The following is a 25,137-nucleotide window of genomic DNA, read 5'->3' as shown; positions in this document are numbered from 1 at the left end:
TTTTGGTTTGTTCCTCATAGAATTTGTGGTTTTCTGGCAAATAATTTAGGAATTAAGTCACTAAATAATGACACACTGAGTTTCAGACTTCATAACCTTCAGAAAAATGCTTGCTAAAAAGACCTGTTGCTCTATTAACTGTCTCAGTTTATACAAGAACAATTTTTAGTACTGTTTATATGTTCCCCCAATATATTTGGCCTTGTCCGGATTTATTGCATTAACAGGTTGAGAGGTTCATGCAAATAAATTGCCTTATACAATTAGGCATAGCCAAACCTCTCAACTGTCCCTGATTTTGGCTCAAAATGTTGCTCTTCCCCCTAATAATCCCTCCGCAAAATAGCAATTTTGGAAGAAAACATGGAGGGTTTACAATTAAGAAATAACTGTAATAATTAGTGTTATAGATTACTTTTATTTCAGAAATGCATGTAGATTCTTTTATTTTGTCAGCTGCTCAAGTTAGCAGTACTTATATTAAAGTGTCCCTTCTTTGACAGGTTCCCAGCTGTATTGTGTGGCTATTTTATATTTTTACATCACATTTTTGGTCCATTTTTCATAAAATTGTGTTTTTTTGGCAAATTAGTGACAAATCATTGAAGACTGAAGTTAGAAAATAATGACAGACATTTCAGTTTCAGATTTCATACCCTTCAGAAAATTCATACTAATGCAAGACCTACTATTCTATTACCTTTCTAAGTTTATAAGAGCAATATTTAAAAATTGTCCTTATTTTTGGGCCTTTGTCCCACTTCTTTGTATGGCTTTGTCCATATTTCTTGCTCTGAGGTTGAGAGGTATGACAAATGTGTCACGGCCATCACAGTCAGTCAGAGACATTTCAAATTGTGACATACTTGTTGCACCCCACTCCCCCATGTAGTGACTCTGGATGTGTCGAAGCAAGGCAAGGAGTAGTTATGCAGTGTGAATGTCCAGAGTATCCCCCCCAATCCAAGGTAGACACAAGTACTATAGTGGCTTTTCATCTGTCCTTGATTTTTGCAGAATGGTCTGGTTTCTGTCATATTTTTTGTACTGTTGATTTATGCTTATTACTCAAAGTGCCTGTTGCTCTGTGTTTAAGTATCAGTACTTTAATGACCATCAGGTAAGCTTGGCTGAGATCATAAGATGCAAGTAAGCTTTAATAAGTATACTGTTAAAGAATTGCCAACATTGAAAGCCTTTCTGTTGTTGCCATGTAGAGAATACTTAACTAGATAATGTATAAGTCTTGAGTATTGAAATGCATATGACAGTATTTGTAATAAAGGACAGGATTGCATTATTTTAAGAAGCTCATTACACTTGGAGACTTCCAGTCATCTCTGCAGGCTTTACCTGTAAACTAAACAGAATGCCATTCATGTGTGGTCCATAACCTGTACAGTAATCCTTTAAGCAATGTATCTTGAGCTTATTTCTTGTTTGCTTTTCATTTTTTACTTTGATCATGTTTTCCCCATGAAACAAGTAGATAGTTGTCAGGCAGCAGGTCTTTTTTTGGATAAGAAACATTTTTACAAGTAGGCATCAGAGATTTCTACTTTCAGCATGTTACTTGGTACTTTTATAAAGCTGAATATAAATTATAATTAGAACTGCAGTGCAAGAAGTGGTTTGAGTTGAGTGCTGCTTGTTTTTCTTATACTTGATTTGACTGGCATTCCATTAATGTATTTAAAAAGTAATTTATTTTTTCATGCCTCACAACCTTTTTGTTTCCATCTAGATATTAAGTAAGCTGTCATGCAGCCAATGCATTGAAATATTTTTATTCTTCTACACTTAATTTTGTCTTGATTGGACTCTCATAATGATGGTTTGGCACCCAGGGCAGTGTATTTAGTTAGTTTTTGTGGTTTTGAGCATAGCTCCTCCCCTTTCTAGTTGGCTGCACCCCTTCCCATTGACCCCACCAATTCAGCTGTCTCCTGCAGCCTCCCTTTGATTTGAAGTCACCAGCCGCCACTGCAAAAAAAGCACCTAAACCGGCATGTCCAAGGGTCAGCTTCCTGTGATTTCTCCTGTCCACCTGGTGAATCTGGGCATACTTGGGCAATGCGGCAACTGCCTCATGTACACAAACAACCCTCTCCTCCTACCAGCCAACATTACAACCTGTGAGAGATGCACTTGCATAGCCAAACTGGAAGCAAAGCTCTCTCCAGCCAAGATTGGGCTAGACAGTCAAGAGGAGAAGGTTAACACCTGCACTACACCTCAAGCAACACATAGCCCTTCAAAACCCACACCATCAACACCCACACATAGCAACACTAAACCCACATATGCGGAGGCCCTTAATATTAACCTGCCCGAGCAACAAGGACCTCCAAAACTGAAACGCAAACACCAGTCACAACCAAAGTGACACATAGCTCACAACACCAGTGTGCCACCCAACAACAGCCCCTAAGGCAAGACAGTGTACCCAACACTTTAGTCATTGGTGACTCTATAGTCAGGCACACTGATGTCCCACTCACCAGGCTGAAGAAGGAGAAAATTGCAGTCAGCTGCCTGTCAAGTGCCATGATCCACCACATAATGCATGCACTCAAGTCACTCCACAAGTACAACTATGACTCTGTCATTGTCCATGTTGGAGTAAATGACTTGAGACATACCTCCCTGGACTGCAAGAAAAGAGACATGGAAGAGCTCTTGGATCATGTGGCCCAGGCAGGTATTTTCCTAGCCCTGAGTAGCATCCTGCCTTTGCCCAGAATTATACCACAGTATAAGGACAAAATGATTGACTTCAGCAGTTGGCTAAGCTTCTGGTATCATTCAAACGGGACCCAGTATCTGCCTGGGAAGGCATGATCGACAAACCACGGTGCTTTGACAGAGATGGTCTGCACATGTCACCCCTGGGATTCAGGTTACTGGCTAAAGCTCTTGCCACCCCTATAGTGCCTTTTTCGGCAAGGTTCAAAGGACAAAACCACCACCATAACACATACAGGCATGCAAAATCTGAAGGTAATGGTACTCAATGCTAGAAGTCTAAACCTCAAAATGCACTCTCTCAAGGCACTCCTAAAAATGGAGAACATCGATATCTGTGCAGTAACTAAGACCTGGTTCAAAGCTCCAGAGAGCACCCCTGCAATACCAGGCTACAACTCTTACCACACTTTTCGGCTACAAAACCAAGACCGAAACACTAAAGGTGGAGGAGTGTCCATATTCACCAAGGATATTCACACCTCCAAGCTAGTTGCCCAACACAATGCATCTGCAATTCTCCATGTGCAACTAACATTAGGTAATACTGCAATCCAAATTGTAGCTTGCTACAGATCCCCCACCATGCCCCAAGTTTCTCACTACACCTTTCTAAACATACTGGAAAATATTAAGATACAACCAAACACCCAAATACTGGGTGATTTCAACTACCCTGCCATTAACTGGGAAAATTACTCTGGTACCAACACCTTTTTCCCAACAGTTCTTGGAATTCATAAATTCCAATGCCCTGGATCAACTAATCCATTGTCCCACCAGGGGGTCCAATAGCCTAGACCTGGTCATTACCAACATGGAAGATAAATGCTGCATACCAGGGGTCACCCCCTCATTGGTATCAATATACAGATATTGATGTTCTCCATTTTTAGGAGTGCCTCGAGAAAGTGCTTGTCAGTGATTTGTAAATGTTTAAATTTCTATGTAACCACAACTTTAAAGTGTCATTTATTTGCACATGTGCAGCTTTTCTCCCTGGGCCTCCGCTGAAAATGGACATGTATCCAGTCGGACTATCTCGGTTAACAAATGTAAAATAAATAAAATAAAATCATTGGTCAGGTCTGACCATAAGCAAATCACCCTTGACATCCACATCCCACCCCCACCCCCCAGTAAGGAAACATCCGTAAAAAACTTCTCCAAAGCCAACTTCATGCTACTCAAGGGAAAAGTGACAAACTTCATGACATCCATGCTGACGGGATCTGAAAGTTCGACTGCTGAATCCTACACCAAGGCACTGTACGAGCACATACACTCGTGCATGAATCATGCAATCCCAAATAGAACCAAGATGCTCTCTTCCAAAAAAAAAGGAAGCCAATCTGGTGGTCCCCTGCTATAAACAAACTATACAACAGAAGGAAGAAACTGTTGCAGAAAAGAGTAAAATCCCAGGATGCAAAAGCTCCCTTACAAGCCTCAATAAGAAGCTGAGATCCCTCATAAAATCCTCAAAAGCTAGTTACGAAAATATAATTGCCAAAGATTCTAAAGACAACCACAAGGCATTCTATAGTTATGTCAAGAATCTAAATAGCAATGCTCAGATCTGCTCTGAGCTACAACAGAATGGCATTAAATATACTGATCCCAAGGATATTGTCAATATCCTGGCAGGTCGATTTAGTGCCAACTTCACCCCCCTCTCACACCCCCTAAAGGGCTCATCTCAATACCAAAAGATTGCCAAATTCCAGTAATCACGGCCACCCAGGTAGAAACTGCACTCTACAAAGCTAAGAATACAGCATCCATGGGACCAGATGACATCCCAGGCTGTGTTACTACATGAGCTACAAAACGAACTGGCACCTCACCTAAGTGTCATGGCCTCACCTCGGGCTTCGTGCCCACTGAGTGGTGCACAGCTACAATTATCCCACTCCACAAGGGGTGATCCACCTTGGATCCTGGGAACTACTGTCCCATCAGTCTGATGAGCCTGATCTGCAAGGGCATGGAAAGCATTATCATGGAACTTATAAACAAAGACATTGGCAACCTTCAAACACTAGACCCCACCCAGTTTGGGTTCGTGAAGGGCCGATCTTGTCTCCTGAACCTGATTGACTTCTTCGAATCAGTCTCCAGAGCTGTGGACAAGGGTAAGGCGGTCCACCCAGCTTATCTGGACCTCGCCAAGGCCTTTGACACCATCCCCCACACTGGAATCATAGATAAACTTACTAATCTGGGCATAAATCCCTACATCACTCGATGGGTTGCCAACTGGCTTACTGACAGAACCCAGATTGTAAAAGTAGCCGACTCCAAATCCAGCTCCAGGCAAGTGACATGTGGAGTACCTCAGGGTTCAGTCCAGGGACAGCTCTTGTTTGGCATCTACTTCTCTGAAGTACAGGCCAACACTAAGGGACTCTGGCTAACTAAGTTCGCAGATGACTGCAAACTGGGAGCCATTATTGAATCCCCAAATTATGTGGATATTCTACAAAAGGGCCTTACAGAAACAGATGCTTGGTGCCAGAGCCATGGGCTCAAGCTTAATGCCAAAAAATGTATAGTTATCCCCTTTGGGAAAAAAAACATGTACCCATGAATTATTCCAACCCACAGCTAGTAAGAGTATTATCACATTTCTTGACCTGCTAGGTTCAGCTAATTTGCATAACCATATACATCAAACAGATGTGTTTGGTGTCTGTCAGTTAGTGTTCCCTCATCTCTCTCCTTACTCCTATCATCTGAATAGCACTGTCACAATAAATCGTGTTACAAAAATGCTTTTAGCAATCCTTTATATAAAGGTGTCTAAGTATTCCTAAAAACATGCCTGTAACATACACAGATTACAATTCATCTCAGCCACTGACAGATGTAGCTGTGTCTGCAAATTAATACTCTAATCATAAAGAATAATCATACTTGCATTACATAGAATTGCAGTCTTATGCCTTGTTACCTCTTAGGCATGCCACTGATGTCTCCTTATTTGTAAGCACTACTGCTTTTGTATGCACATATTCATTGGTGTTACGTTTTTTTTTTTTTGTTGTTGCAACGTAATATATTCTTTCATGCTATGCAGTGCCACAGTGTGTATACTGTTCTTGCTCAATCTCAATATTGTTTTCTATTGGTAGCATTGTCGCCTCACAGTTAGACGTTGCCCGTTCGATTCTCAGTGAGAGCGTCTTCTGTGTGGCGACATGCGTGAATGGGCGTTCCTTCGTTGAAGGTTGTGCATTAGGCCCGGCAAGCCAGCACGTAAAAATCTACTGCCAATCATTAGCGGACCGGAGTTCCACTGTGGCGACCCCTAACCGGGAAAAGCCAAAAGACACAACAACAATGCAGGCTGCCACAACAAGCTTTTCTATTTACTGATATCTTAAATGTCACATATTTCCTCAAGAAGCTAGCTAAACAAGACTACCTCCAACAATACATTTTATACTGCAGTTATTCTTGAAACAATTTGTGGTTGATCAAACAGCAGTTTCAGTGCTGTCTTTTGTAATTCTTATTACATTTTTTCTTCCGGAGTATCCCTTGTATCTCACAGTGCTCACCATCCCCGAATCACAGTTATCAGTTTTCTTACTTGTAGTAAATCAGTCATTGCAGTCCCTCTTCAGATATCCATCACAAGCAGTAAATCAGACAGACATACAAATGCTTACTGGTTAACAGTATTCAAAAGAGTGAACTACTGAGCTCTCACAGCCCGTCTTCTAAAAAGAAAAATTCAGCAATGCCTACTACAAACCTGTGCAGATGAGACAAGGAAGAGGCATTGCACAGTAACTGCAGGTTTGTAAATCAATGAACACTGCGTATCTCACTGTAGTGCATGTAGCAAGGCAGATGTCATCTGTACTTGTGGACAGAACTAACAGTAAATGATTATCCTACTCCGAGCTGCTTCACAAAACTGCAGCAGAAAGTTGTGCACTGTGTAACTGTGACTGTTGTAGTTCTGTTATCATATGAATTTAGTTGTTACAGCAGGGATCAAGCATGGAAAGACATTTTGCACAGGAACAACCAAGAAAATGTGATGACAACACTTAGCATTATACACAAACATTGAACATCAACTCATATGTGCCACAGTGATGGACTGTGGCTTCATAAAAAGAAAAGGGTGCAAAGGGCAAAGTTTTGGTTTTAAACAGCTGAGCTGTAACATCAAAGGACAGGCAAGCCAGCAAATGTACAAACAGCCCATGGCAACAATACTGCATAAAGACAAAGATTATAAGAATTTCTCTAAAGTTAAAGACAGATTAGTTATGCAGATAAGACACCTTTCAGGTATCTTCGCAGCTACAAGTGCATAATTTGTGAAGCCTAATGAATAACAGTGACTCTGGCTTTCAGTACAGGAAGGGCCAAGCTGAACAGATATCACGCTGAGGAGAAGAATTCATTATGCAGACATCATGACTCCTCACTGAATATTGACTGTTTAGCAACAGAAGATGAAGGAGGTGTGATGAATTTGCATGGGAACCCTAAGTCAGAGACAATGGTTTAGCCTATTCACAGAAATCTTAACAAGAGCATCAGATGAGGCAGAAGTATCACAGAAAAAAAAACAGTTTTTAAACTGAAGAAGCACATTAATAATCACATGGTGCTTGTGTCAAAACACAGCTACATCTGAGAATGGACAGGATACCAGAAAGTAGCTGAAAGCAAATACACAATTCCAGTATCGCATAGTCCCACCACAACAGCGAACCAAAAACACAAAAACATACTCGGAGGCTCTAAATAAAAATCTATCTAAGCAACAGAGACCTCCAAAGCAGACATCCAACCAAACGCTACCCCAAAACAAAACACGTACAACACATAGCACACAAAGTCAGTGTGCCAAGCAGTCATAGCCCTTAAGGCTGAATAACACACCTGATACCCTTGTAATAGGTGACTCTATTGTCAGACACACTGACGTCCCGCTCACCAGGCTGAATAAAGAGAAGGTCACAGTGAGCTGCCTGTCTGGCGCTAGGATCCGCCACATAACGCAAGCACTCAGGTCACTCCAAAGCAAATACAAATATGACTCAGTCATTGTACATGCTGGCGTGAATGACCTGAGACGTACCTCCCTCGACTACATGAAAAGAGACATAGAGGAGCTCTCTGATCATGTAGCCCAGGCTGGTATGACCCTGACCTTGAGCAGCATCTTACCCTCACCTAGAATGATGCCACAGTATAAAGACAAAATGATCAATTTTAACAATTGGCTAAAATTTTGGTCTCATTCAAAGGGGATCCAATGTCTGTCAGCCTGGAATGACATGCTTGACAAGCCACGTTGCTTCGCTAGGGGCGGCTTGCACCTGTCACCCCTGAGCTTTCGGATATTGGCAAAGGCTCTTGCCACCCCCATAGTGCCTTTTTTAGGCAAGGCTCAAAAGCCAAACCCACCTCCATAGACAGCACAAGGAACAAGAAACTAAGGGTAATGCTGCTAAACGCCAGAAGTCTTAACCTCAAGATGCATGCACTCGAAGCTCTCCTCAGTATGGAGAACATCGATATCTGTGCAGTGACAGAAACGTGGTTCAAGGCTCCAGAGAGCACCCCAGCACTACCAGGTTATACCTCATATCATGCTTTTCGGCCCCAAAACCCGGACTGAACCACAAAAGGAGGGGGAGTTTCCATATTTATCAAGGATATCCATACCTCCAGGTTAGTGGCAGTGCACGAAGTATCGGAGACCATCCATGTGCAGCTGACAGTGGGCAAGACTGCTTTTCAGTTTATAGCATCCTACAGACTACCCTCTCAAAGTCAGGAATCCCACTCGGCTTTCCTGAAAACATTGGAGAACACTAAGATCTCTCCGAACACCATTATATTGGGCGACTTCAACTACCCAAACATAGACTGGGAGCATTACTCAAGGCCCAGCACCTTAGCCCAAAGGTTCCTGGAATTTATAAACTCAAATGCTATGGAACAACTAGTCACCACTCCCACAAGAGGGGAAAACATACGAGACCTGATCATTACCAACATGGGGACTCTATGCTCCATACCGGAAGTATATCCCTCATTGGTAAGATCAGACCATAAATTAATTTCACTGGATATCCACATCCCGACCCCACCCCCAGCCCAGAAAACCACAGTGAAAAACTTCTCAAAAGCAAACTTCACACTTCTCAAAACTGAAGTGGAATCCTTCAAGGCCCCAGGGCCAGTGGAAACTATGGCCCAAACTACAGAATCGTATATAAACGCATTCAACGGACATCGCCAGGAATGCATGGATCATGCTATCCCAAACAAAATCAAGACCCAATCATCCAAAGGCAGGCGTCCAGTCTGGTGGACCCCAGCCATAAATAAACTGTACAACAGAAGGAGGAAGCTACTACACGATAGAGCAAAATCCCTAAAAGGGAAGGCATCTCTGATCAGTACTAGCAAAAAATTATGATCCCTCATAAAATCCTCCAAGGCCAGCTTCGAGAGAAAAATTGCACAGGACACTAAAGACAATCATAAGGCTTTTTTCAGTTATGTTAGGAACCTGGGATGCAACTCCCAGACTTGTTCTGAGTTGATTCTAAACGACAAAAAATACACTGAACCAACAGACATCGCCAATATCCTGGCAGACAGGTTCGGTGCAAACTTCTCCACCCCCCCCCCCCCAAAAGAGCAAGTATCTATCCCGGCAGAGTGCAGCCTCCCAAACATCTCCATGCCAGAGGTCAACTCCTCGCTGGTCAGATCCAACCACAAGCTAATCACGCTAGACATCCATATCCAGCCTCCACCCCCCATTAAGGAAACCACCGTAAAAGACTTCTCCAAAGCCAACTTCATGCTTCTTAAGACAGAAGTGGCTAACTTGGCATCCTCAACAGAACCAAGACTCTATCCTCCAAAAAAAGGAAGCCAATCTGATGGTCCCCTGCCATAAATAAACTCTACAACAGAAGGAAGAAACTGTTGCAAAAAAGAGTAAAATCCCCTGATTGCAAGAACTCCCTGGTCAGCCTCTGTAAGAAGCTGAGATACCTCATAAAATCCTTCAAAGCTAGTTACAAAAATAAAATTGCCATGGATTCTAAAGACAACCACAAAGCCTTCTACAGCTATGTCAAGAATCTCAATGGCAACACTCATATCTGCTGTGAGCTACAGCACAATGGCATTCGATATACCAAACCAACTTATTACCAACATCCTGGCAGACAGGTTCAGTGCTAACTTCACCCCCCACCACCCCAAAGGGCCCATCACTATTCCGGAAGATTGCAAAGCCCATGTAATCACGAATGTACAAGTAAAGACCGCACTCTCCAAGGCCAAGAACACAGCATCCATGGGACCAGACAACATTCCAGGCTGCGTTCTGCATGAACTACAGAATGAACTGGCATCCCACCTAAGTACCATGTTCAACCATAGCCTCACTTCAGGCTTTATGCCTATGGAATGGTGCACAGTGATGGTTATCCCACTCCACAAAGGGGGGAGGGGTGCCACCACTGACCCCAGGAACTACTGCCCCATTAGCCTGATGAGCCTGGTCTGTAAGGCCATGGAACGCATCATCCTGGAGCTTATAAACAAAGACATAGGTAACCTCCAAACTCTGGACCCCACTCAGTTTGGGTTGGTAAAAGTAGATCATGCCTCCTAAACCTGACTGACTTCTTTGAAGCAGTCACCAGAGCCATAGACGAGGGTAAGGTGCTGCACACAGCTTATCTTGACCTCACCAAGGCTTTTGACACCATCCCCCACTCTGGTATTATAGATAAACTCACTGGACTGGGCATAAATCCCTCTGTCACGAGATGGGTGGCCAACTGGCTCACTGACAGAACCCACACAATGAAAGTAGCTGACTCCAAATCGAACTTCAGACCAGTGACAAGTGGAGTACCACAAGGTTCAGTCCTGGGTCCTCTCCTGTTCGGTATCTACTTCTCAGAAGTCTAGGCAAATACAGCTGCTCTCAGGCTAAAGAAGTTTACAGATGACTGCAAACTAAGAGCCATAATAGATTAGCCTAAGGATGTGGACATTCTACAACGAGGCCTCACTGAGACTGATGCTTGGTATCAAAGTCATGGCCTAAAGCTCAATGCTAAGAAGTGCATTGTAATCCCATTTGGGAAAAACACCGTACACATGAAGTACCACATAGGCGGTAGCTTACTAAATACCAAAAGTGTGATAAGAGACATTGGGACACAGGTGGACAGTAGTCTCTCCTTTGATAATCACATTGCCACAGTAGTCAGGGAATCCTTCTACATGGCACACCTCATCACAAAGGTATTCTCCTTCAGAAAAAGAGAGGTCATCATTCCTCTCTACTCATACCTCATCAGACCCATTATAGAGTACAACACCCTGTTTAGTGTGTACCTCACAAGACATCTACAACAACTAGAAAAGTCACAGAAATACCTCACTAAGAGGATTACTGGCATCAAACAGATGCCATACGCAGACCATCTCAAAACATTCCAGCTCAACTCTGTCACATATCATCTATTCAGAGCTGACCTCTGCCTAACATAAAAGTCATATCTAACTCAGATCTGATGGACATGCTAGACTTAAAGAAATCCCAATCTCTCTGGGCCACATGCTCCAGGGACCTAAACTTTGTCACCACAATAAGCAGAACTTGCTGGAGGTATAGATTCCTGTCCCAGAGACTTCCCATGCTCTGGAACAGACTACCCATTCATATCAAGCAAAGCTCCTCATTAGACCTTTAAGAGAAAGCTTGACAACTGGATGGGAAACAGGAAATTCACCCCGGGGATCAGTTCTGTGGCTCTGCTTGACAGGGGCACAGGAAAATAATTTTTTTGGGTGGCGAAAGCCAGGGAACCTCTTTTGGCTAGGCTTATATAGGCCCTAGGGCCAATAGCCTAGTATTTACCTATGAACCTATGGCCATCAATTTATGTAGAACAACCTTGCAACAGGATTTCTAATTGGTACTGACAATTGTCCAAGTACTGTAGAGATAAATGATGTGTCCCTAGGTCATGTGCCTAGTACTTGTAGCACATTTTCAACATCTCTGATCAATATATATATATTGAAGAATTTGCTTCCTTTTGTGATATTCCCATGGCTCCTTATTTTTAGTGGAAACAAAGATGAGAATGTGTTAAACAGGAATCCTATGGCTTCTCTTACTTCTCATCTACTTCCAAAACCTAAGATGACGGTAAGGTTTGAATGCAGTCCACAAAACATCCAAGTCTTTCACATAAGTGCGCTATCTTCTAGCAAACATCTGCGTCATCCTTCTCAACAGCCCATTTGACCTTAGCCTTTTCCCCTGCATGCTGAGGTAGCTTGTTTCAATGATGTCTGGACTTCTGCCACCATAGAAGATGTTACTTTATTTGCCCTTTGCCTTTTCCCCTGCATCCTGGGGTAGTTTGTTTCGATGATGTCTGGAGTTCTGCCACCATAGAAGATGTTACTTTATTTGCTCTTTGCCTTTTCCCCTGCATCCTGGGGTAGTTTGTTTCGATGATGTCTGGACTTCTGTCACCATAGAAGATGTTACTTTATTTGCCCTTTGCCTTTTCCCCTGCATGCTGAGGTAGTTTGTTTCGATGATGTCTGGACTTCTGTCACCATAGAAGATGTTACTTTATTTGCTCTTTGCCTTTTCCCCTGCATCCTGGGGTAGTTTGTTTCGATGATGTCTGGACTTCTGCCACCATACAAGATGTTACTTTATTTGCCCTTTGCCTTTTCCCCTGCATGCTGAGGTAGTTAGTTGTTTCGATGATGTCTGGACTTCTGTCACCATAGAAGATGTTACTTTATTTGCCCTTTGCCTTTTGCCCTGCATCCTGAGGTAGTTTGTTTCGATAATGTCTGGACCTGTCCCCGTAGAAGATGTTACTTTATTTGCCCTTTGCCTTTTGCCCTGCATGCTGAGGCAGTTTGTTTTGATGGTGTCTGGACTTCTGCCACCATAGAAGATGTTACTTTATTTGCCCTTTGCCTTTTGCCCTGCATGCTGAGGTAGCTTGTTTCGATGATGTCTGGACTTCTGCCACCGTAGAAGATGCTACTATATTTGCCCTTTGCCTTTTGCCCTGTATGCTGAGGTAGCTTGTTTTGGTGATGTCAGGACTTCTGCCACCGTAGAAGATGTTACTTTTACCGTTTTCTTGAACTTCCATACAAGTAGCTGCCTCTTTTTACTACATTTCCTCCATCACTTTTCTGGATACAATCAGTAAAAACTTATCAAAGCCCACCATAATAATTCCTTCAATTTTCCTCACCTTTTCTAATTACACTCTAAACAGATACTATGTTTTACTTTTTAAGCAAGTGGATGAAATTACAGACACAAGATCAAACACATCTGTTCTTTGCCACCAGTTCTGGAGTGAAAACCATTATGTGATGTTATGTTACACTACATCTCTGACAGAAGAAAGTGGGTTAATAATCAAGACATTTTATTATTATGTTCTAATACACCACATAGACACCAATTGCATGCAAGCAACTAGCCACAAAAGCACAGCCACAGTTGTGACTGCAACACTAATACACCACCTAGACACCAATGGCATGCAAGCATCTAGCCACAGAAGCACAGCCACAGTCATGGCTGCAACACTATTACAGACGCTGAATGAAAGAATCCAATAAAGAAAACAAAACACGTTGGAAAAAAGACTTTATCAAACAGCAAAGCCTTCGGGAAGAACCCTTTCTCAATACTAATACAAATACATTCAAAACATAACTTGTTTTAAATAGGAGCCCATAAGTCACATGATAGCAGCCCATATCATATGACCTAGAAATAAATATAATACTAATAAAACACATAAAAAGCATATAAACATAGAAATAATGCATATATACATCTACATATATAGCAGTGTAACATAAGAAATACACAAATCATGATTTATCGTAATATAGTACGCTGTAACTTCATTAAAATGGGTTTAAGGCTTAAAGCAGAATTAAGACCAGGAGGACAATCCGCTGCCAGTCGGAGTATCCACTCATACTCTCTGGTCTCAAGAATGTTATTAATATCCCCTCCCCTTATAGAAGATAAAACGACATCTATAACCCTGAACCTAAACTTATGTTCAACCCCACAGCCTATCTTGACCTTGCCAAGGCTTTCGGCACAATTCCCAACTATGGCTTCTTTGAGAAAATTTCCCAGATAGGGTTTAACCCTTACATTACTAGATGGGTAACCAATTGGCTTACTGACAGAACACACACTGCCAAAATAAGTAACTCCACCTTTACCAGTAGACCCATCATCAGTGGAGTACAGCAGGGGTCTGTGCTAGCCCCTTACTGTTTGGTGTCTATTTCTCAGAAGTCCAGGCCAAAGTAAGGAGCCTTTGGCTCGGTTCACTGATTGCAAACTGGGAGCAATCTTTGAGTCCCCCAATGATGGCAACATATTACAAGAAGGGCTAACAGAAACAAATGATTGGTGCCAAAGCCATGGTCTGAAACTAAATGAAAAAATGCATTATTATTCCCTTTGGCAAAATGGAATTCCCTACAAATTACAATATTGCCAGCACCCACTTGAGTTCCAACCCAGTGGTCCAAGATTTGGGAACACCGATTGACAGCAATCTGAACTTTGACCACCAAGTTTCCACAGTGGTAAGGAAAGCCTTATAAGTAGTGCATCTCCTAAGCAAGGGCATAGCATTCAGGTCAAGGGATGTTATAACTCCACTGTACTCATCGCTCATCAGTCCATTAATGGAGTATAATGCACTGTTTTGCATGTGCCTCACCAGACACCTGCAGCAACTGGAGAGACCTCAGAGGTTTCTCACTAAGAAAATATGGGATTCCAATCCATGACCTACGTGGACAGATTGAAAACTCTGTCACTTTACTCTGTATCTTACAGGCTGCTGACAGTTGACTTGTGTCTGACCTATAGGGCAATCTCTAGTCCTGCCCTAATGGAAATTCTGCACATCTGCAAGTCAAACGGCTGGAGTCACTTGCTTTAGGGATCTCAACCTAGCTTGTGACATTAACAGATCATGCTGGAGAGACAGATATGTCTCCCAGCAACTGCTTCTCTGGAATAGACTCCCTATTCATGTAAAATAGAGTTCCTCACTGACCTTATTCATATGCAACCTAGATAATCGGATGGGAGATTGCAAACCCACCGCTGGAGTGGCACTCGTCTCCCTCAGGATAGCAGTAGCCAGTGTTCATAGGTTCACAGGTAGGTACTAGGCTATTGGCCCTAGGGCCTATATAAGCCTAGCCAAAAAGGTACCCTGGCTTTTGCCACCCAAGAAAATAATTTTCCTGTGCCCCTGTCAAGCAGATCTACAGAAGTGATCCCCGGGGTGAATTTTCTATCTCCTGTCCAATCATCAAGATTTTTCTTGAAGAGTGCTAATGAGGAGCTTTGTTTGCTATAGATAGGTAGTTTGTTCCAGAGTATGGAAAGTCTCTGGGATGGGAATCTATCCCTCCAGCATGTTCTTTTTATTGTTGTGACAAAGTTTAGGTTCCTAGAGCATGTAGCTTGGAGGGATTGGGATTTCTTTAAGTGGAGCATGTCCAACAGCTCTGGGTTTGACTTGTATGTTAGGCAGAGATCACCTCTGACTAGGCGATATGCGACTGAGTAAAGCTGGACTTTTTTGAGACTGTCTGCATATGGCATCTGTTTGAGGCTGGTAATCGTCTTTGTGAGGTATTTTTGCAGCCTTTCCAGTTGTTGTAGATGTCTTGTGAGGTACATACCAAAAAGGGCGCTGTATTCTATAATGGGTCTAATGAGTGACGAGTATAGGGGAACAATAACTGCTTTTTTTCTGGATGAGAAACCTTTTGTGATGAGGTGTGCCACGTAGAAGGATTTCCTGACTTCTGTAGTGATGTAGTTATCAAAGGAGAGACTACTGTCCACCTGTGTCTCAAGGTCTCTTATCACACTTTCAGTGTTAAGTAGACTACCGCCTTATGTGGTAGTTCACGGGTACAGAGTTTTTACCAAAAGGGATGACAATGCACTTTTTGGCATTAAGCTTGAGGGCATGGCTTTGACACCAGGCATCTGTCTCAGTGAGGCCCTTTTGTAGGATGTCTACATCATTAGGAATTTTGATTGTGACTTCTAGTTTGCAGTCATCTGCGAACTTCATTAGCCAAAGACCTTCTGTGTTAGTCTGTACTTCAGAGAAGTAGATACCAAACAGGAGAGGACCCAGTACTGACCCTGTGGTACTCCACTTGTCACTGGTCTGAAGTCGGATTTGGAGTCTGCTACTTTCACAGTGTGGGTTCTGTCAGTGAGCCAGTTAGCAACCAGTCTTGTGACATAGGGATTTATACCTAGTTTAGTGAGTAGTGAGTTTATCTATAATTCCAGAGTGGGAGATGGTGTCGAAAGCCTTGGCAAGATCTAGATAGGCTGTGTGAACCACCTTACCCTCCTCTACGGCTTCGGTGACCATTTCAAAGAAGTCTATCAGGTTTAGGAGACATTATCTGCCTTTTACAAACCCAAACTGTGTAGGGTCCAGAGCTTGGAGATTATCAATGTCATTGTTTATAAGTTCCATGATGATGCATTCCATAGCCTTGCAGACCAGGCTCATCAGGCTAATGGGGTGGTAGTTCCCAGGGTCCATGGTGACTCCCCCTTTGTGGAGTGGGATGACCATAGCTGTATGCCATTCAGTGGACACAAATCCTGAGGTAAGGCTATGACTGAACGTGGTACTTAGGTGGGGTGCCAGTTTGTTCTGTAGTTCATCTAGAATGCAGTCTGGGATGTTGTCAGGTCCCATGGATGCTGTGTTCTTCGCTTTGGAGAGTGTGGTTTTTACCTGTGCAGCCATGATTACAGGAACGTTGCATTCTTCCGGTATAGAGATGGGCCCTTTAGGGGGTGAGAGGGGGGTTAAAGTTAGCACTGAACCTATATGCCAGGATGTTGGCAATATCAGTTGGTTCTGTATATTTAGTGTCATTGTGCTGTAACTCAGAGCAGATCTGAGTGTTGCCATTTAGATTCTTGACATAGCTATAGAATGTGTTGTGGTTGTCTTTAGAATCAGCAGTGATTTTGTTTTCATAACTAGCTTTGGAGGATTTTATGTGGGATCTCAGCTTCTTACTAAGGCTGACCAGGGAGTTCTTCCAATCATGGGATTTTGCTTTTTTTTTTGCAACAGCTTCTTTCTTCTGTTGTAGAGTTTGTTTATGTCAGGGGACCACCAGATTGGCTTCCTTTTTTTGGAGGATAGCATCTTGCTTCTGTTAGGGATTGCATGATCCATGCACTCATGTAAGTGCTTATAAAGTGCATTTGTTTAGGATTCAGCAGACATACTTCTATGGTCTGCATGGGTATCGTGAAGTTTGCCACTTCTGTCTTAAGAAGCGTGAAGTTGGCTTTGGAGAAATTTTTTTTGGTGTTGATCAGAGAACAAATTTTCACAGACCTGCTTTGTTAATAAATTTGTTCTGTGAGCTATCTAAAAAAGAACAAATGGGGATACTTGGGATTAAAATAGCTTGACTTGTAAAGGCTGCAGGGCTGCTAGCGTAGTAAACACCTATCAACCTATGATGTAATATATGTAATTGGTGTTGGAGGAAGTAATTTACACCCAGAATATTAGATGTTATGTAGTCCAATCTTGCCTACATTCTTCCCTCCGGGTTCGGAGCCGAACCTCGGCTCCGACTCAACCATACTCTAGCTGGAAGTCTTTCAATTGGCTTGGCTAAGAGGTATCCCATGCTGCACTGCTCCCTTTCCCAATCTCGTTTGCCGCTCATAAAGCTCAAGTGTGGTCTCGCTCTTGGCTGTGGCTAAGTATAACTTTTTGTCTTCTTGTCTAAATTTTGGACAAAAAATTTGATCCAAAGCTATTTTCATAGCTAGGTGTGTGTGTGTGTGTGTTGTTGCTTTGTGGAAGCGTTTTTTGTGTCATTTGTCTACTTTTTGTCTGGTATCCCGTCAGCTATCTTCCTGTTTTCCCCTTCTGTGCTCATTTTTGTTTTAGGTACCGATCCCCTCCAGGCTAGGGCCATTTAAATTAGAGGACCTAGTCCTTTCCCTTGTTTTTTCTGTCGGGACCGTTTGAGTTAGAGGTCCTTGTGTAGTGTCTGTAGTTATTAGTTTAGTTCCCGCACTTGTTGCTGGTGTCTTTACTGTTGTGTTGTGTTAGTATCCTGCCGACCATGTCTAAGGCTACAAAAGAACATAAGCCTTTGGGCTTTAAGAAATGTAGTAAATGTGGGTATAAGATGTCGATTACTGATGGGCACTCTTTGTGAGTTTATTGTTTGGGGGCTATACACCTTCCAGAGTCTTGTGCATTCTGTCACGTATTCAGCCCTTGTGTTCTTCAAGAAAGGAAGAACAAACTAATTCTGAAGGGACTATTGAAACCCTCTTTCGAGGAAGATTTGGAGAGGTTTTCTAGTGCTAAGTCTGCTCCTTCTAAAAGAGACAAAACATCTAAAGCAAAAAATGATCTCCAGCTCCATCTGTCTTATCGGAGCCTCCGGAGAAAGTTACTAAGTCTGCTGTGGCATCCTCGGCTCCACTGTCTTCGGTGCTGAAGGAAGCTTGTCAACCAACAGAACTTACATTGGCTCCCAGTCTCTCGGAGCCAGTGTCGGAGATACTAGTTCGGAGCCAGTCCTCCGTTTTAAGACCGGTTTCTCCTCTTCGCAGGTCTCCTTCAGAGAGGAGGTCTAGATCTCCTACCTTGTCCTCTAGGTCCTCCAGGACACACTCTGATGTGGATAGAGTGGTACAGAGACTGCTTCAATCACCGGTGCTGGCTAAATTGCTTTCGGCTCTAGCCCAGTCAACTCTGGAGCCCGTCACCCATCCATCGTTGATACCTCCTCTGAGCAAATCTCTGCCTTCGGAGCCAGAGTGGTCAGCACCATCTGATGCTTCTAGGTCGGCTCCGATAGCCCATCCTGGCTTATTGGCTCCGACCTCATCGGCTTCGTCCATGGGGTCCAGGACTCATGGTTCCTTGGTCGGACCTGAGGGGGAGGTCTCAGGACGCTCTTCAGCTCCTAGCCTCCCTCTCGGTGATTCGGTTCGGGTGAGCCTGACCCTTGCTTCGACTTCGGACCTTGTCCCTTCTGCTCCAAGGTCTTCGACAGTTGGTCGATCCTCGGAGCCGGGGGGGACCAGCTTTTGAGGTCATGCGGAGCATGCTGGCCAGGTCCTCAGCTACATCATACAGCACTGACACTCTACCCCCTCCAGCTCCAGTATCAGTCGCTGATTGCCCTCTATCCTTGGACAGCGGAGACCTATGGCATCAGGATACCTCCATGAGTGGTCCCCAAATTTCTGAGGCCCCCCCAGAGTTTTTGCTTGAGGAGCCACCCAGAAAAAGAATGTGCAAGAGGAAGCACATCAACTCCCAGGAAGAGTCTCTCATGTCGGGCACGACCTCGAGGAATCAGAGGGGTCCCCCAAGTCGTCCTCTGAGGATATTTCTTTCTCTGATATCCTAGAGATCTTGAAACAGAGAGGCGACTGGCCCTCTAAAACCCACACTGAGGAGGAGTCAGTGTTCCTGAAGGCCTTTGGGGCTCAGCCCTCCACCTCCTGGGTCTCGCCACCCTTAGACGAACTCCTGGAACTAGTTTGTTGGAGGGTGTGGGAAACCCCTGACACTGTGAAACCAGTCCCCAGGAGACCCAACAAATTTCTGTCCACCCCGTCTGAGAAAGAGTTTCTCACAAAGGGCGTCCCAGTAAATGCCATGGTGGTGGCAGCGGCCACCAAGAAGGAACTGGCTGAGACTTCATCTACCGTCCATCGCCCTAAGAAGGAGTCCAGGACCATGGACTGGTATGGGAAGCATATGTTTTCTTCAGCGACCTTTATGCTGCGGTCACTGAATTACTTCTCATATTTTACATGGCTCCAAAGAGATCTCCTGAAAGAGCTGGGAGATGCTCTGCAGGGTAACATTTCTGACGCAGTGGCTCAGAAAGTCAACGCTCAGATGTCTACCCTAAATTCTATTGCTAACTCCTCCATGAGGCTGATCTCTTACGCAGCCGAAGGAGCAAGTAGGGCAGCGAGTTCCGGAGTTTCTCTCAGAAGGCACTCCTGGATGCACCTCTGTAATTTCGTGGAGGCCTTCAAGTCTACATTCACCAATGCCCCGTTTGATGGTTCCTCGTTGTTCAGAAACAAGGTGAAATACACTCTTACTAGGTGCGAGCAAGAGGGAAAAACTCTGTGTGCCGTGGGAGTCCATTTTTACATGCCTTCTAGAACTTATGCCAAGGTCCAGAAGAGTGGTAAAATTGGTTCAAGAAATCGCAGAGGTTTTCTCATGACGCACAAAGTGATTCCCCCTCCAGAGGCAGGGGAGGGGGTAGTAACTCAGGTAGACGCCGCCCTAGTGACAGAGGAGGCCCACGTAACCAGGGAGACCATGATTCCTTTCGTGGTTCTCCCTACCAGTGCTCCTGATGGGAGGCCCAACTGCGCGTTTCCAAAGCCAGTCGGTGGTTGCATTTCACTATACCCAGAAGCCTGGCAAGACATCACCCAGGACCAGTGGGTATTAAAAATAATTTCCGGAGGATATCAAATTCCCTTCTCTCCCCCCCACCGATCAAAAGAATCCTAGATGTTCCACCCAATCAAAGGGATTCCGCATCTTCAGAGGTTATAAAGCTGCTAGAAAAAGGAGCCATCCAGCATGTCCCCTCAGACCAGATCAGATTAGGGACTTATTCCAGATTCTTTTTGGTGCCGAAAAGAACAGGGGACCTGAGACCCATCTTGGATCTCAGCCACTTGAACCTCCACATGAAGACGTCCAAGTTCCAAATGGTCACATTGCAATCTCTTCTCCCATTGTTGGGAAAAGAAGTGTAGATGTGCTCCATCGACCTCAAGGATGCTTACTACCCATAAAAATGGACAGGGCATCCAGAAGTCATCTACACTTCCGGCTGGGAGACAGTCATTTTCAATTTCGTGCCCTGCCCTTTGGTCTCACCACAGTCCCCAGTGTGTTCACCAAATGTATGGCAGTGGTGACAGCTCACTTGAGACATCAGGGATTCCAAGTGTTTCTGTACCTGGACGACTGGCTCCTTTCTGCCACCACCAGGCATCTACTACTACAGACCAGAGATGCCACTATCAAGCTGTGTCATCAATTAGGTATCACTCTAAACTGGGAAAAGTATGCCTTGTTGCCCTCACAGCGTGTCACCTTTATAGGTGCTGAGTTAGACACTGTACTCATGAGGGCGTTTTTACCACAAGAAAGGATTCAAGTTTTGCAACAAGTATACGCGTTGCTACCTCAAAAAGAGTGAAGGCAAAAACGGTTCTCAAATTGTTAGGGACTGTGGCTGCAACAATTATGCTGGTTCCTCTTGTGAGGCTTCACATGAGGCTCCTTCAGTGGATGCTCTTCGCCCAGTGGTCTCTGCAGCATCTTCCGCTTTCTCATCTCATAATGATCACAGACAGGTGCAAGCAAAATCTATGCTGATGGCTTCACTCCAGCAACATCAGTGCGGGAAAACCCTTTGTCCCATCCCCTCCTGTTGCCACAGTGACCACGGATGCCTGCCAGATGGGGTGGGGGGGGGTATTATCTCGGCAGGACGGTCCAAGACGCATGGCAGGAACATGAGATACATCTGCATATCAATATCTTGGAGATGAGAGCAGTGCTACTAGCGTTGCAAGCACTTCAGAGCTTTCTTCTTCTCGGGACAATTGCTACCACTCAGACAATATGTTGGTAGTATGGTATCTGAACAAACAGGGAGGAACCAAGTCGTATCCCCTTTGCAGAGAGGCCATTCAAGTGTGGCAGTGGGCAGTGTCTTCCCAACTTTTTCTTGTAGCAACACACATTCCGGGGAATTCCAACGTGATCACCGACAGGTTGAGCAGAGCTATTCTGATGCCTCACGAGTGGTCTCTGAACAGTCAAGTTGTGGAGCAGATTTTCCACAGAAGGGGTCAGCCTTGCTGCGATCTATTTGCCAGTCCCCTCAATACCAAGTGCAGCAGCTACTTCACCTTTATCTCCCCTCTGGGGAGTCACCCAGGGACGCTGTAGTTCACGATTGGCACTCTGGTTTACTTTATGCCTTCCCTCCTGTTCCTCTGTTGGCAAAGGTTATTCAGAAAGCACAGTCCTTGGGAAGCAGAATAATTCTGATTGATCCACACTGGCCTCATCAGATTTGGTTCCCCTTTCTCCATCCCTATCTCATGGACGCCCCCTGGATTCTGGACCCACCGCCAGATTATCTGACTCATATGTCAGGGCAGTTCCACCCCTCTCTTCAAACCCTGCGGTTGACAGCCTTGGCTACTCCACTTCCATCACTAGTCAGGCTTCATCATTTTCCTCCGGTAGTGATTCATATTCTGTCTTCTTCCCATAAGCCTTCAACTAGAAAGATTTATTGCAGTAAATGGAAAAGATTCTCCATCTGGGCTCAGGCAAGACAAACTGATCCTTATACAGCTCCAATTTCTTCAGTTCTGGAATTTCTCTCCATGTTTTTGATTCAGGGGTCAGCAGCTGCGACCATTAAAGTACAGTTGGCCTCTATTTCCACTTTTCACATCGCTAATGAACCTAGCCTAATGGCACAGACTATGTAAGGCATTCTTGAAAGGCACTATGCTGCTTTGCCCTCCAGTCTTCGGCCCGGTCATGCCTTAGGACCTAAATTGTGTGCTACAATGTCTCACCTCTTCCCCCTTTGAGCCTGCAGCTACTTGTGAACTAAATCTTTTGACTTGGAAAACTATCTTTTTGGTAGCCATCACTTCAGCTAGACGTGTCTCGGAGCTCCAAGCTTTGTCTATCAGACTGCCTTACTTGGTTTTTCACAGGGACAGGGTTTCCCTCAGACCAAACCCTTCCTTTATGCCAAAAGTGGCTTCTGTTAGTAATCTCAACCAATCCATTGAACTGCCCATATTTTTTCCAGAGTTCTCTAATAGGGCAGAATTTAAATTTCACCAACTGGATGTTCACAGGCAGTTGGGTTTTTATCTGCATAGAACAAAGGATCTTAGAAAATTGGATCAGCTATTTTTCTCATTTTCAGGAAATATGATTGGGTCTCCTGTTTCCAAAGTGACCTTGTCTAGATGGATCTCTAGTTGTATTTCCTTCATTTATGCCTCAGGTGGTAAGGATTTACCATTTAGAGTGAAGGTTCATTCTACCCGATCTATGTCTACCTCTACAGCATTTCAGGCCATGATGTCTTTGGATGATATTTGTGCTGCAGCTACATGGGCATCTCCTCACACCTTTATTACTCACTACAAATTGGATTTGGTATCCAGAGGCAGATCTTCCTTTGGTTCCACAGTGCTCAGGAGTATTTTCCACTGAGCCTCCCAGGGTTCAGGTGCTGGGGATGCTGACCCACGGGTAAGAATGTAGGCGAGATTGGACTACATAACATCAAGAAGTTATGTACTCACCATAACGTTCGATGTATGTAGTCCATCTCGCCTCACATTCTTACTTCCCCTCCCACCTTCCCCCATCCTGGAGGACCTAGAGGTCAGTTCTGGTTTCAGTACTCCTTTTATTATTGGAATGTTTTTTCTTTCTCTATGTGTTATGTGTATGGGGGAGAGTGATAGAGTGATTGAGCTCGCAGCAAACAAGATCTGGGGAAAGGGAGCAGTGCAGCATGGGATACCTCTTAGCCCAACCAATTGAAAGACTTCAAGCTAGAGTATGGCCGAGTTGGAGCCAAGGTTCGGCTCCAAACCCACGAGTAAGAATGTGAGGCAAGATGGACTACATATATCGAATGTTATGGTGAGTACATAACTTCTTGTTTCAAAAAAAAAGAAAAAAATTCCTGATATTTAGTTCAGTTTTGAGGGGTGGGTCCCTTACTCCTAAAATGGGTGGTGTGTTCCAGTTATTGGGGAGTGAAGTCAATAAATAATGACATACAATTGAGTTTCAGATTTTATTTCCTTCAGAAATAGATCCTGTCATTCAAGAAACTTTGTAATTTTACAAGAACAACATTTAAAACTTTGTGCCCCCACTATTTTAGGCTTTATACAGATTTTTTGAGCTTGGATGTCGAGATACCTCCTGACTGCTGCCACTGCTAGATTGATCTTACTGTGCCCCCCAAAAAACACATTTGTGGTTCGGAAAATGTATGTTAACACAAATCCTGTTAAGCAATGTTGCTATAAGAATGCCCCTTAGGTTTAGAGGTCGAGACGTATGCAAACCTCTTTGATCTGCTGCTAGTTCTGCCACAGATAGATCACACTCACTCTTTGCAAGCATGTATACACACACACAAACACACACTAGCTCTCATTCATGCAAGCATACATACACTCTCACACGCAGGATAAAAAAAACATAAACACACATACAAACACATACATACCTATCTATCTTTTATTCATTCTTATTTTACTTTTACACTCACTAAACAGCAAAATTGCTACTTAGCAAGTATAAAATAAGTGCTCAATCTATCTCACTTGTACTGTCATGCCGGCATTACCAACTATTTTTTCTGGGGTTTTTTTTGTTTTTTTTTTACCGTGTATGTCTTGTACTTGCAGGTAGACATTCTTGTGTTAAAAGTCATGTTCAGTATATATGTAGATTCTTGTACACAGGCAAACATGAAGCTATTCAACTAATAGCTTTTACAATTGCCATATTGAAAGGTTAGTATATAATTTCTGTTATGAATGTGGATACCTTGTGCATGCAGTCATGCAATTTAACCATTCAGGGTTGGATACTGAAACAGTTTAAGGATGCACAGTATAAAACCCAGCTAAATTAGGAGATGGACATTCTGAAGACTGGAATCATCTTGTGCTGCCATTTGTATGATCGATCCTGACTGGATTTAAACTTATGTGAATGGGCTACAGAGCAGAACAAAAGGAGTTGGGAAACTGAGCAGTTACTTCAGTTGCTAAATGTAAATGGTACATTTCCTACTAGAACATATTCATGGGGAACCTTTAGGTTTTTTATTGGCTCTGATTTACTTGTAGAAGCATATCTACACTGGATGCTCTGATTTACTTGTAGAAGCATATCTACACTGGATCAGTTTTGCTGTAAAGGGCCACATAATGTCCAGTTGTAGTTTTAATGCTTTATGTACAACAAAACCAGCGCACACATTCCACTAGCTAAAAATTTAGTTTAAGGAAAATTGTTTCCTCCTGGATTGAATGCTTTGAATTGTTTGTGTAACTTTACATTTTTTAATGAGCTATACTAAAGATGGGGGAATTACCACCGAAACTGGTTTACGTGATGGCAGTTTGTTTGATGG

Source organism: Protopterus annectens, chromosome 16.part0 (genome assembly GCF_019279795.1).
Source record: "Protopterus annectens isolate FY-2018-M chromosome 16.part0, PAN1.0, whole genome shotgun sequence".
In the NCBI taxonomy this organism is placed as follows: Eukaryota; Metazoa; Chordata; order Ceratodontiformes; family Protopteridae; genus Protopterus; species Protopterus annectens.
This window is presented reverse-complemented; position numbering follows the sequence as displayed.